The sequence below is a fragment of the Mirounga angustirostris genome, unplaced genomic scaffold, assembly GCF_029215605.1.
Source record: "Mirounga angustirostris isolate CCGP_5_RB_7025 unplaced genomic scaffold, mMirAng1.0.hap1 SCAF_13, whole genome shotgun sequence".
In the NCBI taxonomy this organism is placed as follows: Eukaryota; Metazoa; Chordata; class Mammalia; order Carnivora; family Phocidae; genus Mirounga; species Mirounga angustirostris.
Window position 1 is genome coordinate 94,114,857 of NW_026991721.1, and position 17,474 is coordinate 94,132,330.

Sequence of the window (17,474 nt, forward strand, 5' to 3'; positions counted from 1 at the left end):
TTTCTCATTTACTGCTCACGGTGATGGTTGGAGGAGAGCTCTACCCTCTCCAGCTCTGAGCAGGGACGTCCAAGTTCACCTGGCAAAGGCAGAAACAGAATTCAAACACCTGTCTTCGGCGAGGAAGCCACAGCGTCCCCTTGAAGAGTTTCGAGAAGCTTCTGAGGGTTTAAATGAGCAGGTAGGGAATGGGGGATTGAGAGGAGAAGAAGAAGAGGAGGGAATGTTTTTCTCTTTCCTTCTCCTTCCCTCTCCTTCCTGCAGCTCTGCACCTTGATCTGACCTGGGGCAGCGGCCCCCTCCTCCATGGGCTGCACACGGCCCTTGTCATGGTCAACGGCAGTGTTGTCCACACTGGGAGGCCAGCCTTGATCTGGCTGTGGAGGGTGGGTCTGTCCTTTCGGTGACATGGGGCTCAGGGTGGTGATGAAAGTGAACGTCAAAAAAGCAACAGCACGTCTGAAGGCCCACTTTGGGCTGAGTTAGGGCAGAGTAGGGAATCGGGGGCATACAGGTGAACCTTGAACTTTTCACCTAGACTTGCCCCATGCTTGCTGGGCATGTGGCATCCTCTCTGTGCCCAGCAGGGGAAGGAGGTGGGCAGCATTAGGGACCTTGTGTTTGTAGCCTTGCCTGAGAAGCCACTGTAATTGCTTCTCTTTATGGATGAGAACTCAAGGCTCAAAGTCGTATGGATAGCAAGCTGTAGACCCAGCCTTTGAATCCAGGGCTGTTCCATTCCAAAACTAGAATTTCTATCAGAAAGTACAATAATAACTACAAGTAATGTTCCTAGAGGGCTGTGTCATGCTGTCTGCTGAGCAATTTACAGACATCATATCACATAATCTTTTTTTTTTATTTTTTTTATTCTTATGTTAATCTCCATACATTACATCATTTGTTTTAGATGAAGTGTTCCATGATTCATTGTTTGTGCATAACACCCAGTGCTCCATGCAGAATGTGCCCTCCTCAATACCCACCACCAGGCCAACCCATCCTCCCACCCCCCTCCCCTCTAGAGCCCTGTTTGTTTTTCAGAGTCCATCGTCTCTCATGGTTCGTCTACCCCTCTGATTTCCCCCGCTTCATTCTTCCCCTCCTGCTACCTTCTTCTTCTTCTTTTTTTCTTAACATATATTGCATTATTTGTTTCAGAGGTACAGATCTGAGATTCAACAGTCTTGCACAATTCACAGCGCTTACCAGAGCACATACCCTCCCCAGTGTCTATCACCCAGTCACCCCATCCCTCCCACCCCACCCTCCACTCCAGCAACCCTCCGTTTGTTTCCTGCGATTAAGAATTCCTCATATCAGTGAGATCATATGATACATGTCTTTCTCTGTTTGACTTATTTCACTCAACATAATACCCTCCAGTTCCATCCACGTCGTTGCAAATGGCAAGATCTCATTCCTTTTGATGTCTGCATAATATTCCATTGTATATATATACCACATCTTCTTTATCCAGTCATCTGTCGATGGACATCTTGGCTCTTTCCACAGTTTGGCTATTGTGGACATTGCTGCTATAAACATCGGGGTGCACGTACCCCTTCGGATCCCTACTTTTGTATCTTTGGGGTAAATACCCAGTAGTGCAATTGCTGGATCATATGGTAGCTCTATTTTCAACTTTTTGAGGAACCTCCATACAGTTTTCCAGAGTGGCTGCACCAGCTTGCATTCCCACCAACAGTGTAGGAGGGTTCCCCTTTCTCCGCACATATCACATAATCTTTATAGCATCCCTGTTTTGCAGATAAGGAACCTGAAGCTGAGAAAGGTTAATACTTTGCCTGGAGTGACACAAATCCTAAAATGAGCCAGCCCCAAGGCCTGTGCTCTTAACCTCTAGGCAAGCTCCCACTCATAAATGGACCCCCAATAGACAAGACCACAGACTCGCATTCCATGCAGGGAAGGTGTAGGCTCTGTTCCGATGGAGGAGTTTAAGGCAAGAGCTTGTGGAGGTGTGCTGAGCGACTCCTTTCCTTCCCTGCGATCAGCCCCCTTAAGGCAGCACTGAGCGAAGTGCCCATGCACCTTTGTTCATGCATCTGCCCTGGCGCCGGAATGGAGCTCTGGAAAGGCAGGGCTGGGTCATAGTCCTTCCAGTGAGTGCTGAGCTGAGGCTTAGTAAGTAACAAGTCTGTAACAAGTATTGCAGATGAAGACAGGAGGCCCAGATGGGTCGAAGTGGTCTCTACTCCCAGAACTCTGGGTTGCGCTTTGTGGCTGATAAGTTGTCTCCTGGGAGTTTGGAGAGGTTGCTACTTTGAAGTTCAAGGACCTTTCAAAGGTGCCTCCACTCACCACACAATCATCTGACTTCTCTTTCTCTCCATTAGCCCCTTCTGCCCCTGCCCCTGTGAGCTGGGAGAGGAGAAAGCAAGCTCCTACCGCCACGAAGCCCACGAGATGTATCTTGTGTCTCATGACACCCATTTTGCAGGTGTCAAAACTGAGGTTCAGAGAAGGGTCATGCTGCAGATTTAGAACTGCGTCCCACTGGAAGGACAAGACACCCAAACAGTAGGACAAAAAGACAGCTTCCCTTCAAGGCTTAGACCCTCCCACAGGGTTCTTTCCTGTAGGAGTGAGAGGAGGGGGTCTGCCGTCCACCTGGATCTGGTTAGCCATCGGGATCATGCTTGCAGAACAGAGCTTAGACGGGCTGTTCCGCACACCCCTGATGATATAGATTAATTAAATGGCAAACTTTTTATGGTTACCTTCAATCTGTGGCAGGGGATATGGCTTCCCATATATAATAATGAGGTAAAATTTCGTTGTTAAAAACTTTTCAGTAAAAGTGAATCGATTTAAGGGCAAGTATGAAATAACGCGATTTGACTTTAGAGAAACAAGGGGTTCTGGGAAGGTACTCCTGGCCCTGAATTATCTCCCCTACAAGCCCATGGCAATTCATGAACTTAAGATATGGCATTGCCTATTCTAGGAAACCTCTGCAGACCGCTGGAACCAGCAGGCATCTTAGGGACCGCCCCGTCCAACCCTTCCTGTCGGGGAGGAGGAAATGGAAGCCGGAGTTGAAGTCATAGAAGGGGAGTCATCACACACCTTCCCAGAAGGAACCTTGTTCTGACTCCCTTTCCCTCTCAGACCCATGGGGTGCAGGGCGAGGCCAGTGGCCCAGATCTGTGTCCCCACCAGCCAGGTGGAGAAGCACTGGGTGAGGTTTTAAGCACAGTGGACTTTAGAATGACCGAAGGAGCCTTGGGAAAATAAAGATGCCTGGATGCCATGCCCAGAGAGTCTGATTGGATGGTTTGATGTAGGCAGCATTTACAGAAACCGTTCTTTAAAAATCTCCCCAGCCTAGACTGGAGGCCAAGGATCCCACATGAGATCGTTGCACAGTACAGTACTTGGGTTGCCCACCCTTTTTCTTTTCCTTTTTTTTTTTTTTTAAAGGTTTTATTTATTTATTTGACAAAGAGAGACACAGCGAGAGAGGGAACACAAGCAGGGGGAGTGGGAGAGGGAGAAGCAGGCTTCCCGCCGAGCAGGGAGCCCGATGCGGGGCTCGATCCCAGGACCCTGGGATCATGACCTGAGCCGAAGGCAGACGCTTAACGACTGAGCCACCCAGGCGCCCCGCCCACCCTTTTTCTGAAATTTCTAGGCTCCCCAATACCTAATGCAGCGAGAGAGAAAGGAGAGAGACAGGGAGGAAGAGAGAGAGAAGGAGGAAGAGAGAGAGGGGGGAGAGAGAGAGAGAGAGAGAAGGAATGAGCAAGTAATCGTGGGCTTTGGACCCGTGTGGATCTGGCTTGGGTATCTGGCCACACCACTAATATTTGTAAGATGTGCTACCCAGAGAGTCTTTCTTAACTTTGAGACTCAGTGACCTCGTAGGTAAAATGGTGACCATATTAACGAGTACCTCTGTACACTGTACTGAGTTTTAAATGAGATAATCCATGTAAAGGGCTTAGCATAACGCCCAGCATATGTTGAGCACTCAATGAATGCTAAATCCTAGCATCATCATCTTTCCCACTACGGCCAGAAGCCAGAATGATCCTGTTGTTAAGAGAAGCTAGGGACCGAAGCTGGAACATTCTTCAGGGCAGAGAAGGAGTTCATTAAATGGCTCAGAATCAAGACGGGCAGGAGCTAAGGAAGAATGAGACTTAATTCCTTAGCATACCCAGGGGAAGGGGTCTCTTTTGGAGATTTGCATTGGCTTTAGTTGATTGCAATTACGTTGTCCTTCGCCGTGCTGAAAATAAAATGAAACCCTAACAAAGTTCCAGGTTTAATTGAAATTTCCTGGGATCTGTTATTACATCGCTGTGATTGTTCTGTGCCACTAATGAGCCTACGCTAGCTGATTATCTAAGTGTCTCTCCAGTCACTGTTCCATTATTGCATTATTAATGATCAGATATGATTGTCACAGCTGACGGCTTGAACATCAAACAGGCAGATACAAGTCAGCAAGCCCAACAGATGGACAGATGGCCAGGGTGGGGTGGAGTGGGGCCAGTGGGCAGGGTGTGCGGGCCAACAACCGGGTACCCAGAGCAGGAAGGGGAAGGGCTGCGGATGCTAGTGTGGTGGAGAATCCAATTGAGGGGCCAGGGCTGTGCTGAAGATGGTGGGGGGGCTGGGCACGGTGGCCGCTGAGAGGTCAGGACCTGAGGAGCTGATGAGAGGAACTGTTCCCTGTGGGCTGGTGACTTCTAGGAGTCATAGCTCTCCATTGTCAGCTTACCTGGAGAAATAGTCAATGGGTAATGTTAAACATAAACAACCAAAAACTAACATTGCTTGATTAACAAAGTTAATGGGAAAATGCCCATGTAAAGGGCAGAGATGGGGAGAAGCTGGAAGGGTCCCTCTTCCTATGAAGGCCTGGGTGTTCATTTTGAGGAGATGCCAGGCGCCTCTCTCCCTCTCTGGTGAGCCCAGACCCCCAGACGGGGGCTTATATTGCAGTGAGAGAGGGCTGGTGGCCCTGGAGGGGGCAGCCATTTTCCCGGACACTGTGGGGGAGACCGGGGCTGGATGGGATGACCTTAATAGAGCCCCCTAGCCCAGTTCTTAACCAGAAGACCTGGAAGGGAACCCATGTGCTGTTGCTACTAAAGAAGTTTGAAGAGTTTTCTAGAAACTGCCAGAGTTGGCCCAAACTCCTGGTCTTCCTTAGAGATGGAAATAAGCTGGGCTGCGGGGGTCTGACTGAGGAGAAAAGTCCCAGACCTCCCAACCCCTGTGTGGGCAGGAGGCCCATTAAAATCTAGAGAGCCCACAAGCACCCCAGCGTGGTTTCCTGGCCTGTCCCCCTGTGCGCCCCACCCCCATGCATTCCCCGCCTTTCAGGAGGCGTCCTTCCCCGAAAACACCAGACAGGATGAGGTCATATTAGGCACTCGGTGGCTGCCAAATTTCATTCTTCTAAGATCAGCGTCGTGCTAACATGAAATGCAAGCCAGGAACAGGAGAGAGGGACAGGGATAGACTGATGAGGTGGGGAGGGAGAAAGCCCACGAGCAGGAGAGAAGGAATTGACATTTGAACATGGTTTTGTAATCGGAAAATTGATCCCGAGGCCGCCCCCTCCCCCAGGGATGGGTGTGGGAGCTGCCGAGGTTTCTCAAAGCCCATGGCGGGGGCCACCTGTTCCATTAGACTTGCTGCCTCCAGCTCGCCGTCTCCATGGCAGGGAGGCGAGTGGCTGGGGGCCCCTGCAGCCAGGGTCTCCCTGGCAACCCTCAGGCAGCAGCCCACCCCGGACCACACGTACTGGTTGGTCCTGGCCACCGCTGCGCTGCAGAGCTATTTTGGAGTCCCACCAACAGGCACACAGGTGCCCCTTCAGTGCGCTCCGGCCCCTGCATGTGGGCCCTTGGCTGAACCCGTCCAGCCTACAGGGGTCTGGGCTGACCGGCCAATCACGGAGACATGCCTGCAGAATGCATGCCCAAGGCAGAGACCCTGGGGGTAAGCATAGCCTGGACGCCTCCTCCTCCAGTCCCCAGGGAGGACTGAGGAACTCCCATCAGGAGGACGGCCTCTTCCTCCTCTGCTTCCCCCATGACCCTGGGCCATGCAGTGATAAGGTGTATGACGAAGGCACTCGTAATAATGCCACGTCGCCTATCCTTTGTCCTCCCTGAATAAGCGGGACAGCTGTTATCATCATCTCCAATTTACAGAAGGGGAAGCCGAGCCCTAGAGGGGTTTAGAGACCTACTCAAGGCCACGCGGCGGAAGCGTTGCTCAGACCCAGTGTGCTGGGGAAGGTCAGGTCCAAGGGAGGATCTTTGTCCCGTGCGTTGGTCTTGCCATGTGTAGGCAGAGTGGGGGTTAGGGACAGGGAGAAATTGTGGTCCTGCCCTTGGACGGCTTCTGGGGGATAGAGGGCAAGTGCAGGTGTGTGCATACCTGTCCTCACACGCATGCCTATGGGCTACCTGCCCATGTTCCGTAGGCTTACAGAGAACCGGAGGTGGGGGGGGAGTCCGCCTTGTAAGGCGATTGACTGTCTGTGTCGAGGCCTGGAGATGTGAAGGCAACTGTCCCCTGGGATGGGGGGTCACCTGCCCCCAAGGACCTACTAGGACTGAGACCATCTGTGATGGGCTGAATGTGCCCCCTCCAAATTTATACCTGGAGGCCCTAATACCCAGTGTGAAAGTATTAGGAGGTAGGGCCTAGGGGAGGCGACTCAGTTTACATGAGGCCATGAGGGTGGAGCCCCCATCATGAGATTAGTGCCCTTATTAGAAGAGGAAGAGGAAGAGAGACCCAAGCTCTGCCTCGACGTCCATGATGTGCAGTAGGTGGTTCTCTGTAAGCCAGAGAAAGAGCCCTCGCCAAGAAGCAAAGTTGCGGGCTTCTTAATCTTAGACTTCTCAGCCTCCAGGACGGTGAGTAAGGAATGTCTGTGGCATGTTGTTGTAGTGGCCTGAGTGGACTGAGACATCACCCGTATTCTTTCCAGTTCCCGCCACGATGCAGGAGCCTGGAACTCCTCCCCAGGGGGGTTCCTCAGAGCAAGGAGGGAGTAAGGAGCTCCTGGTTCAGATCCCCAAGGCCTGAGCAGAGCTGAGCCCGGAGGTGAGGGGCTGAAGTCTGGGAAACAAGCGGGGGGGGGGGGTATCCTGGGCTGCACTGAACCCCACCACAGCGGCTGGGCTGGGGACAGAGGCACTGGGATGACGAAGGGGAAGAGCTCAGGGCACCTGCTTCAGCAGGCGTGGAGCTGAGGGCAAAGACAGGGAAGCTGCTCTGGATTTTCTTGCCCCTCTCCCAGGCAGCTTTCCTTGGCTGCCTCCCAGACAAGCGGAGATGGGGCTGTGTCTCCCCCCCACCCACCCCCTGTACCTAGTGGAGCTTCCCGGAGCGGCTGTGGAGGAGGGGTAAACAATCCCAGGGGGCAGCAGCAGGCGAAGTGAAGCCCCCGACCCCATAAACACACCAGAGCCCCTCATGTGCTGGTTCCCGGCAGGGCAGGGCCAGACTCCACCTCCCCCACCCCGCCCCTGCCTCAGAGAAGGACCACCCAGGACTCCCCACACCTTGCCTGGGGAGAGAGAAGGGCCTGTCTTGTTCTTAACGTTCTCCCAGGAAAGAAATTTCATTCTGGCAGCTTCTTTCCACATCCTCAGTCTTTGTCAGGAAATTTAGATGGGACAGATTTTCCAGGGTGTGTTCTATGCCAGCTAAAGTAATTAACCTTGTCTTAGGTGATCCTTAGCACAGCCCTGCAGTTCTGGGAGGGCAAGACTATGCCCATTTCACTGGGAAACTGGGAAACTGAGGCTCGGGGACTTTGGGTGAATCGATGCCCCCACGTACTGGCTCCCAATGGTCAGAGCTGAGATGTGAACCCTTTGAGTTTGGTCCCACATCCTGTTTCCCTGATCACTGGCCACAGCTCCAACAAGATTGCAGTCCCTTTCTACTATGGATGAAGCAAATAGCTCCACAACCCCTATAGCAAATGCCGCAGCTCCCTCCCTGGCAGCCAGAAGGGGTTAGCCAGAAGTCTGATGGGGGAGGCTTGGTGCCATACTGTGTCCCTCTGACCCATCTGCAGCCCACCCCTTAGCCAGCTGCTGGGCTCAGAATAGAGATCAGGAAGATCCCTCAGCCCTTGTCATCCGGCCTGTCCCCACCCTTTCTGCTCTGGTCTGGAAATGTTGAATTGATTATATTCTGTGCTCAGTCACCAGAAATAATCAATCTGTAATTAAGAGCATCCCCCAGCCCTTTCCAAGCCTTCCTTAGCCTCCTGGCTCCTTCAGCCCCCTCCGCCTGCCTCTGCCACCCCCTTCCCTCGCCCCCCCGCCACCTGCCTTTCCAGCATGGAATCGTTTTAATGAGATTTCTCTGTTACAAATGACCAGTTTGTAATAATTATATTTTGTGCGGCAGTCGTGGTTTAAAAATGATTTAAAGCAGGGAAGGCTCCAATTTATTAGGCATCAAATTTTCTGTGGTGAACTTTTAACTGGAATCCACCCTCCAACACGGAGGGGGCCATCTCTGCCAACCTGGGATGAGCAATAGTCCTGAAATATCGATGGCTTGCGGATGGGAATGCAGCGAGATTTAACTGTTATTAAAATAAATGAATCTCAAAACAATGGCTTGGCTATCCTGGGTGTCCCACACACCCTGCCCCCCCTCCGTAGCGGAGGGAAGGGACACGGGCAGAGGGGGCACAGGGGAGCGAGAGGGGCCACCAGCCAGAGTGAGGCGGGGAGGAGGAGTGTGGGCCTTCGCAGCGTTTCCACGCGGGACTTTGCATGCAGAGGAGAAGCATCATCATATGCACCTGTAGAACCCCTTTAAAAAATTCTGTAAAGACCCGTGGTGAACGCCGGTGATTAGGTAGGGTCTGGCCCTTCTGACTTTGGGATTAACCTGGGTTCAAATCTGGGGTGTGCTACTTTCTACCTGTGTAGAGCATTTATGGCCTGTGGCTCCCACCCTCAAGCCCATCATAACCTTCTGCATCCTCACCTTGATGCTTTGTCCCTGCATGTCTAACCATTTGGGGACCCCAGGGAGGGTTTTAACCAGCAGAATTTGCTCTTTGGGCGCTTTCCTCCAGAGTGGTGGAATGTTCTAGTGAAAGCCTTGCCATATTTATCAGCAAAACACGGAGCTTCCAGCAGCATCTTTGTCCCAAACCCTGTCGAGAGCAGTCACAAGCTCCGAGACTTTTCTACAGCACAGCTGAGAACAGTGATACGGCTCTGTCAACAATTCCTGCCCTGGGAGGGCCTGGTGAACAGGGGCCAAGATGTTTCTTCTCTGCTTGCCCCGTCCCTGCACAGAGCCTGGCCCACGGTAAGTGCTCGAGGCATGAAGGATGATCAGGAGGGGCCCGGAAGCTGACGCCGCAGGGACAGACACAAGGGAATCGTTTCTGTCCTGATTTTTCATCCCCTTCAATGGTCCTTCTCCTCCGGACATTCTGGGTGAGCAAATCTGTCTTTCCCACATGCCTACTACCACCCCCCCCAACACACACACACACACACACACACACACACACACCCCTCTCCTCCTGCCCGCTTCTCCTCCCCCAGACTGGTAGCCACTAGCTTTCTCTTCTCTACCAGATTATTGTTTTTCCGTGTCTCCACAATGTGTTCTAGAGCCGTCCTGTCTGACCCCCCACCCCCACCCCACCACGCCTTTCTCTGGTGCTGGTTCCGCCCGCCCCGTGTGCCCTGCTCCCCAGGCCCCTGCACCCACCCTGTCAGCTCCTTCCTGGACTTAGGCGTGGGTCTCCTCCCAGCCAGCCTCTCTCCCTGCCACCCAGAGAGAGCTTCCCGAATTGATAACTTACCATGTAACTCCCTAGCTTAAAATCCTTCAGAGGCTTAGCATTATCTTTTCTTTAGCGACAGTAATATTTATCAAGTACCTACGTGCACCAGGCGCTCTGGATGAAGTCCTTTCAGATTATTCACTCCCTGGCCTGCATACCAGGTCCTTCACGGTCTGGCCCTGCCCTGTGCCCCCACCCCACCCTGGGCCCAAGTGCTCTAACCCTCCGGGGCCTGAGTGCTCTCCATCTCCTTCCTGTGACGCTCTACCTTCTCCCCCTTGTTCCATCAGTCCCTCCTGGCTTCCTTACCTCATCTTCTAAGACAGTTCTGGAACCCCTTCCCCCAAGAACCCTTCCCCAGTCACCAGGCTAGGTCAAATGCCCCCCCAGGGCACCACTTCTCACCCTGTATTCTAAGCATGTCAACCACCAGTCCGCTCCCCTCTGTGAGCTCCCGAGGCAGGGCCACATCCTATGCCCCGAACGCAGTAGGGTCTCACAGTAGGCATTCTGAATGAACAACTATATTCATTGGCTCCTGTTTATAAGCTGTTTCTTTATTTTTGAGTTTCTTTTTTATGCATGTTCTGCAGCAGGGACAAGCCCACTGAATAAAAATGGCAGCCATAATTTATTAAGTGCTTACTATTTGTCAAGCATCTGCTAAATCCCGAACATTCATGATTTCATGAAATCCTCATTCGGTGAGGCAGGTGCTATTAAGCATTATTATTTCCATTTTACAGATAGGGAAACTGAAGCTCGAGAGGCTAACTGCTGAACACTTGCACATGAACCCTGGTGTCCAATTCCAATGCTTGGCCACTGGATCACTGGGCTACACGGTCACCACCACAAACCCACCACCCGGATTAACCTACCTGGCCTCGCTTCCTGGGGAGGAGGCTCAGGTGCCGCAGCCTCCTAGGTGAGGCTTGGCATCTATGGTGCTCCGGCAGTCCCTCTGTACGGCGCATGCCCTGCACCAAGCAGCAGAGGCAAGGCTTGTCACCCCAGTCTAGGCTGGCTTCTTCTTGGGAACAGCCCAGCCGCGGCCTGGAGGACAGTGAGGGAGAGGAGGGGAGTCAAGCTCTGCGCCCCACTGGCTGGCTGTTGAATGCCAGGGGGCCAGAGTGTTTGGGTGGGTGCAGAGCTTTGAGGGCCCCTGGGAGACTCCGTTAATTTTGGTTGGGAGGCTGTGGCAGAACTAAATGCTGGAAAGCTCCCATGAGAGGGGCTCAGGAGGCCCGGGCAACTGCAGCTGGCCTGCTTCTCCGAGTCGAATGCAGGGAGCTGAGATCAAGTCACTTAGCAGGGCTCCTGCAAGATGGGCCAAGCAGGCAATCACCACCCGGTGGGGGGCCGGCAGTGTGGAATGGGGAGGAAAAATGCTGCAAAGGCTGTCTTCCCAGCTAGAAATTCCTCGAGGAAGCAAGTTCCAGAATCATCCAAGCAGCATTTTTTTTCCTGCCTCACTTCCAGGAAGGAGAAGCGGCCGCAGGCTCAGGGTGGGGCTGGAAATTGTTGTCCGGGCTGCTGGAGCATCCCAGTCAGGGCTGCGGTTTCTGACTTCCTGATAAATTGCCAGGGAAAGTAAGATTTGATTCCAAGAAACGGGAACCCAAGTTTTTCCTGCAGGGAGAGTTTGCTCCAAAGGTTATTATGCTATGATTGACCATACTACTGTAACACCTTATTTTGGGCTTGCATCTGAATACTTGACAGAAACCCACATGGTGTAGAGCAGGTAGCTGGGGATCTTGTTAAAACGCAGACTCTGATTCCTAGATCTGCCGTGGTGCCTGAGATTCTGCATTTACCAGCTCCCGGAGGGTGTGGATGCTGCAGGACGCTGTAGCTTCCCCGTTTCCTGCCCGTGAGACCCGGAGCATACTATTTAATCTCTCCAGGGCTCAGTCCCTCATCCCTAAAATGGGGAGGAGAACAGCCAGCCACCTATCAGGCCACCGAAGGGACCGCAGAGATGACACACGTCAAGTGATCAGTAAGGAGGGGAGACGCAGGTGAAGTACCTGCCACGGAGCGGGTGTTCCATGCATAAATCTTGTCTTCCCTCGTTCAAAGTGCTTTTGCATTCTGTTTTGTTTGAGCCCATGGAGCGAGCGCAGCAGATGCTACGCATCGCACTTTATAGATGAGGACTCACTCCCAGTGACTTAGTGGCCGAGGTGCGCGAGGCCCTGGGATTCCTGCCCCAAGTTCTGTGTTCTTCCCTCTACAGCCCGTTCCTTCCCAGGCAGAGCAGAGATGGATGTGTCCGCCCGATGAGGAGCAAGTTGGTACCTATGGTGAGAATCCTGACAATACTGCAGAAATCTGTGTAGGGCTCTCACTGGGCAGCCAGCCACGGCAGGCCTTCTGGAATCCCGGGGGAGAGCTTGGAACTTGGAAGACGATGTTCCCATTACATGGTTCCCCTCTGGGCCTGCTTGCACATTGATCCCAGTAAGCATTCAGGGAAGAACAAATGCTTGGGCCATCTTCCGCCACGAGCAAGAAAGCAAGTGGGCGGGAGATGAAAGGTAAGGTTTCTGCTGTCTCTTGTTGACTCAAGAGTCTTCTCTCCTTGGCCCCAGCTATCAGTAGGGGCAGGGCCCAGAGAAGTGAGCAGGAGGCACCCTGGCCAGGCCGCACAGCTGGCTACCACGGCTCTTGGAAGGTTGGAACAATCCAGCACATTCTTCCCTTCCTCCCAGCCCACCCAGCCATGTGTTGGCTATAGCCTCTCAACTGCCCTGCTCCCCTGCTCTGGACAAGGCTTAGGAATACCCAGCTGGGGCTCCTGGATCCTCTTACACATCATTCCCAGGGCATCCCCCTTGCACAGTTGTTAGCCTTGTTGGTCAGAAAAGCCAGTGGAGGCTCCAGAGATAGCAAAGGGCACATTTGATTCTAGTCCAGGGACACGATCTTCTGGACTGTGTGACATTTGGGTTGAGCCCTGTTCACGTCAAGGCCTCCGATTCCCATTGGGCTACTTGTCATAAGGGAATTCCAAAGGGCATCCCAGAGGTAACATTTCCATGTTGGCCATGTGTGATTGTCCCCAAAGGCCTTCCACGTGGAGGCTTTGTCATTTTGCGGAGGCAGGAAAGTGACTGCCGTGGGCCAAGAGGCTGGTGAGTAGCAGTGAGCTCCCGGTTACTGAGGAGCCATGTGGGAACCTTGCCTCGTGTCTGTCTGGTGAGGCCTTTCTTGATGAATTTTCACAGCTTCCCTGAGAGGTCGATGCTGTCTCCGTGTTACAGGTGAGGGAACCCAAGCACTGCATGGCCTTGTGCATTTGGACATTCGGAGACTCAAGAGGCATTACGGTTTATATTCCTCCAGACTGTCCAGAGTCTCCTAGACCTTATTTGTAGGGAATCCTCAGGCTTACAGGAAAGGAAGGAAAGATGAAAACTGGATTTGTTGCAAAGCCCATGGCATTGGCGGGATTTCTAGAAGAAACATCCAGCCCGTTTCCTTTCTGGCCATGAGGTCCAGAAACGGGATGTCACAGCCCCACTGAGCTCCTTCCAGCAGGTCAGGGGCTTCTGGAATATTCCACGAGAAGGGCCTGGCTTTAGTTGGGCAGCAGGCCCCCCTGCAATTGTAGATTGCCAGCACCCCGGCTATTAGCCCATGACTGAGTTAGTTCTAACACCCCCCCCCCCCCCACCCCACGGCCCTGGCCCCAGCCCCGGCAAAGGCCAGGTGTTCCAGGTCCCATCACTAGCTTAACAAGCCAGGTTGGCTTGCATGGCAGTTTTAAAACACTTTCACGTGAGTGGTCTTGTTGGCGCCTTATGACACCAAGGTGGACTAGGGTGGGTGTCAAGAAAACTGAAGAAAAGAGCTTGAGGCATTCTGCTTAAGTCACAAGAAGGCAGGGACTCCAACCAGGGTCTTCCAAATTTGCATGACACCCTGTAGCTTCTCTTAGCAGCTGGCCTGTATGTTCCCCAGGCCACCTGACGAAATGCAAAACATGCTTATGGACGTAATCTCATTTTCATTTCATAACAACCCTGGGAGGCAGACAGAAGTCAGTAATAGTATCCCCATTTTACAGATGGAGAATCCAATGTGCTCACCCCATGCCCAGATGGTTCTGTTGGGGGAAGCAGGGAGGGCGAGTTAGATGTCAAGAGAGGCAGGGCAGGGCAGAAGCTGTGTGCCCATTCAGGCCTAGGTACCCTCTTTAGAAGCCTCCTTGCTACAGCTCTCTTACCACTTTCACAGAAGGCTGTTAATTAAATTAATTGTCCTTGTTAATAGGCTTTGGGGGGTTCCCTAGGGCAGCACAAAGATCTAGACAAGATGCAGGAGGGAGCAGCTAACTTCTGGAAAATTGCAATGCCCCTGTCTCCCCACCCCAGCAATTAAGGTGCCTACTCCTGGTTGGGCATCTTCTCTTGCCTCCCTGGAAACAGCACCCTAGCTGCCAATGAATGCCTTTCGCCACTGTCCTTGACCTGGAGGGGGAGGGACCCGTGGGTAGCACGTGGAGTATGGAGTGGGCGTGCCTGTGTACTTTACGTATGTCTGTGCATAAGAACGAGCATGGCCATCACGGCCCCTCTGCACCCAGACGTGTGTGTGCGTGCTCGCAATGCTGCACGTGAGGTCACACGTGCGCCTGTGACCAATGGACATGGCCCCGCACCTGAGCCCCTACTCGGCACACAGGTGTCTCCTTCAGCCCTGGTCTGTCTCATCCCTGTGGCCTGCTCTTTCGGTGAGTTGTCAAACGCAAACATCAGTTCCACAGCATCTCCTTTCTGGGGAAGCCAGGACAGGCAGGTAATTTATCAAACATTACTTAAAATAGTCCTCCAGCCTCTCGCTCCATCTCTCGATGCTGTCTGATTCTCAATTGTTTCTTCCTTCTCTCTCCTGTTTTTCTGCCCAGAGATTGACAGCCCCCTGCTAATACAGCCTTAGAAACGCCAGGTGCTGGAGGAACGGGCTCCTCACTCTGCCTCAGCCTCCGTCCCACAACTAACTGCCCCACGCTGACTCAGGCATCACTGCGGTGTCTCCTGTCTGCGTTTCTGCATGGCGGGCTGATGGATGAGGCTGCATCGCCCGCACTGCAGAACACTCAGGAACCAGGGGCACATACGCTATGATCTGCTGAGTTATGGACTAGCTAATGAGACTCCTCCTGACACCAGCAAGCCCGTTCCTGCCCTCATTTTGCACTGTTCCCAGTTCTCTCGCCTTTTAAGCAGACCCATGTCTTGTGACCCTATGAACCAGTCTGCTGTCCTCTTAAGAGTTTTAAGAGAATGAGATGAATTTGCATTCTCTGTCATCTCCACTTCCAAGATGAAGGAACCAAGGGCAGCCAAGGGAAAGAGAATTCTATTATCGGGAAATAATGGTGTTGGAGTAGCTACTGTTTGCCAAGTGCTATGCTAGGTGCTTGAAGCTATTGTCTCATTACATTCTGTACAATCAATAGTACCTCCGTGTAGCGAGAACTGAGAACAAGAGCCACATGAGACTCAGAGGAGGTAAGTAGCCTGCCCTAGGTCGGTGCCTCAAAGTTCATGATGGCAAGCAACAAAAACTGACTCTAGCTAATTTAATAGAGAAGAAAATTTGAGGGGATGATGCTGATAGCTTACAGAATGGATAGGAAGCTTAGAAGACACACATGAACCAAGATGGCTGAGTGAGGGTCAAGACCACACCAAGAACAGTCCGTCAGGAGACCACCGCACTGGACATTGGATGGCACTTTGGCCACTGCATTTCAAATGAGTTCCGTGCCTTTATATCCTTATCTTAAAATCCAAAGTGCCAAGTGGTATCATCTGAGGGTTAGTAGGTCATGCTGCCAGGGTCAGGGCACCTTCAGCGGATCCCGACTCCTACCAAGAATCACTTGATGGGCTCCCAAATACAGAAGGGGGATTCCAGAACTGAGCCGCCAACACCTAATGACCTAGCAAACCAGACCGGTGTTCCCAGCCACCACAAAGCAGGTGAGAGGTCAAGCAAGCACAAAGCCATGTCTTCCTGGCTCCGAGTGACATGCTCTCTCTACCGCCACCAGGGTGGTGAAGTTCAAAATATCAAACAACTGGTGGGACACCGACTCTGGTCAGTCTGAGGCAATGCCACCAGAAATAAGGGTTCCTCCATGGCAATGCCCAATGCTGATTATCCGTTCTACGCGCAAAGCAAAATTAGAACTCAGGGCTCCTGGATGCCTAGGGACCCATGTTATTGGGAACATGCTTCCCAAACTTCTCCATAGAAAATGAAAATACCTGACGGCACACTGGGGTGAACTTGAGAAAATTGAGAAAGGGAGGGGTGGTGAGGAGGGAGGGAGGGAGAGAGGTGGGGGAGATGCATGGCTTGGTAGGGGGAAGCGCATTACATTTTCCTTACATTATATTATTATGGTATAAATAAAATAAAGTCTCTCTGAACTCTAGGCTTTGATAGCCAACCACCTGCTGGATGTCTCCACTTCCAAGTATAATAGATATCTCAGAAATGGCGTACCTTCGTCTCAACACCTGGGCCTCCTGCCGTCACCACCAGCTCACTGTATCTGCTGTCTCTCCCAACGCAGTCAATGGTCTTGTTTATCCTTCTAGCTGCTCAAGCTAAGACCTGTGGAGTCACCTTTTACTTGTTCTTTCAGATTCTACATCCTCTACACATTCTATGGATGTGTGTATTCTGTATTCTGTAGTATGTATGTACGCAGGCTACCTCGGAACATCCTCTGGCCTCTGCCTCTGGAACACGTTCACAAACTAACCACTTTCACTGCTCTCATTTTCTTCTAAACCATTGTCACTTTTCCTCTGAATTCTTACAATAGCCTCCTAACCAGTCCGCCTACGCTGATCTCCACACCTGCAGGCTTTTCCCAATACAATGGCCAGAGTGATCCTTAGAGAGTGTCAGATAATGTTGCTTTTCTGCTACCAGCCCCAGATGGCTCCCCAGTTTACTCAGAGTGAAGAGCGACATTCTTAAAATGTCCCACAAGCCCCCTTATAATCTGTCCTCCATCACCTCCCTAACCTCGTCTTCAACTACTCTCTTATGCTCACTCCTCTCCAGCCATAGAGGCCTCCTTGATGTTCTCTGAACATGCCAAACGTGCTCTGCCTCAGGTCCTTTGCCCCTGGTCTTTCCTCTGCCCAGATATCTGCATGGCTTACTTCCTCACTTCTTGCAAATCTTTGTTTGAATGTCACCTTCTCGATAAGGCCTGCCCTGACCACCTTATTTCCTCAATCTCTTGTACTCCACTTGATTTTTTCCTTAGTACTCATCACCTCACATGCTATATTATATTATTACTTTTTCTTTGCCTCTCTCCACTAAAATATAAACTCCAAAGGACAGAGGTCTTTGTCTGTTTGTTCAGGGATATATTCCCCAAAGCTGGAATATTGCCTGGCTCTCCAATCATATTTGTCGAAGGAGTGAATAAAAATACAAAATATCAGGGATGATATTTAAAAAGTTAAATTTGCAGAGAATTTAGATTTTGGAAATTCAAAAACATTTTCTAATTTTTAGATGGTAGTTTAATATTGTTTCCATGAACATAACCTTTTGTATCGGGTTTTATGTTTGAAATGCCTCCATGTAATTCTTGTTCCAG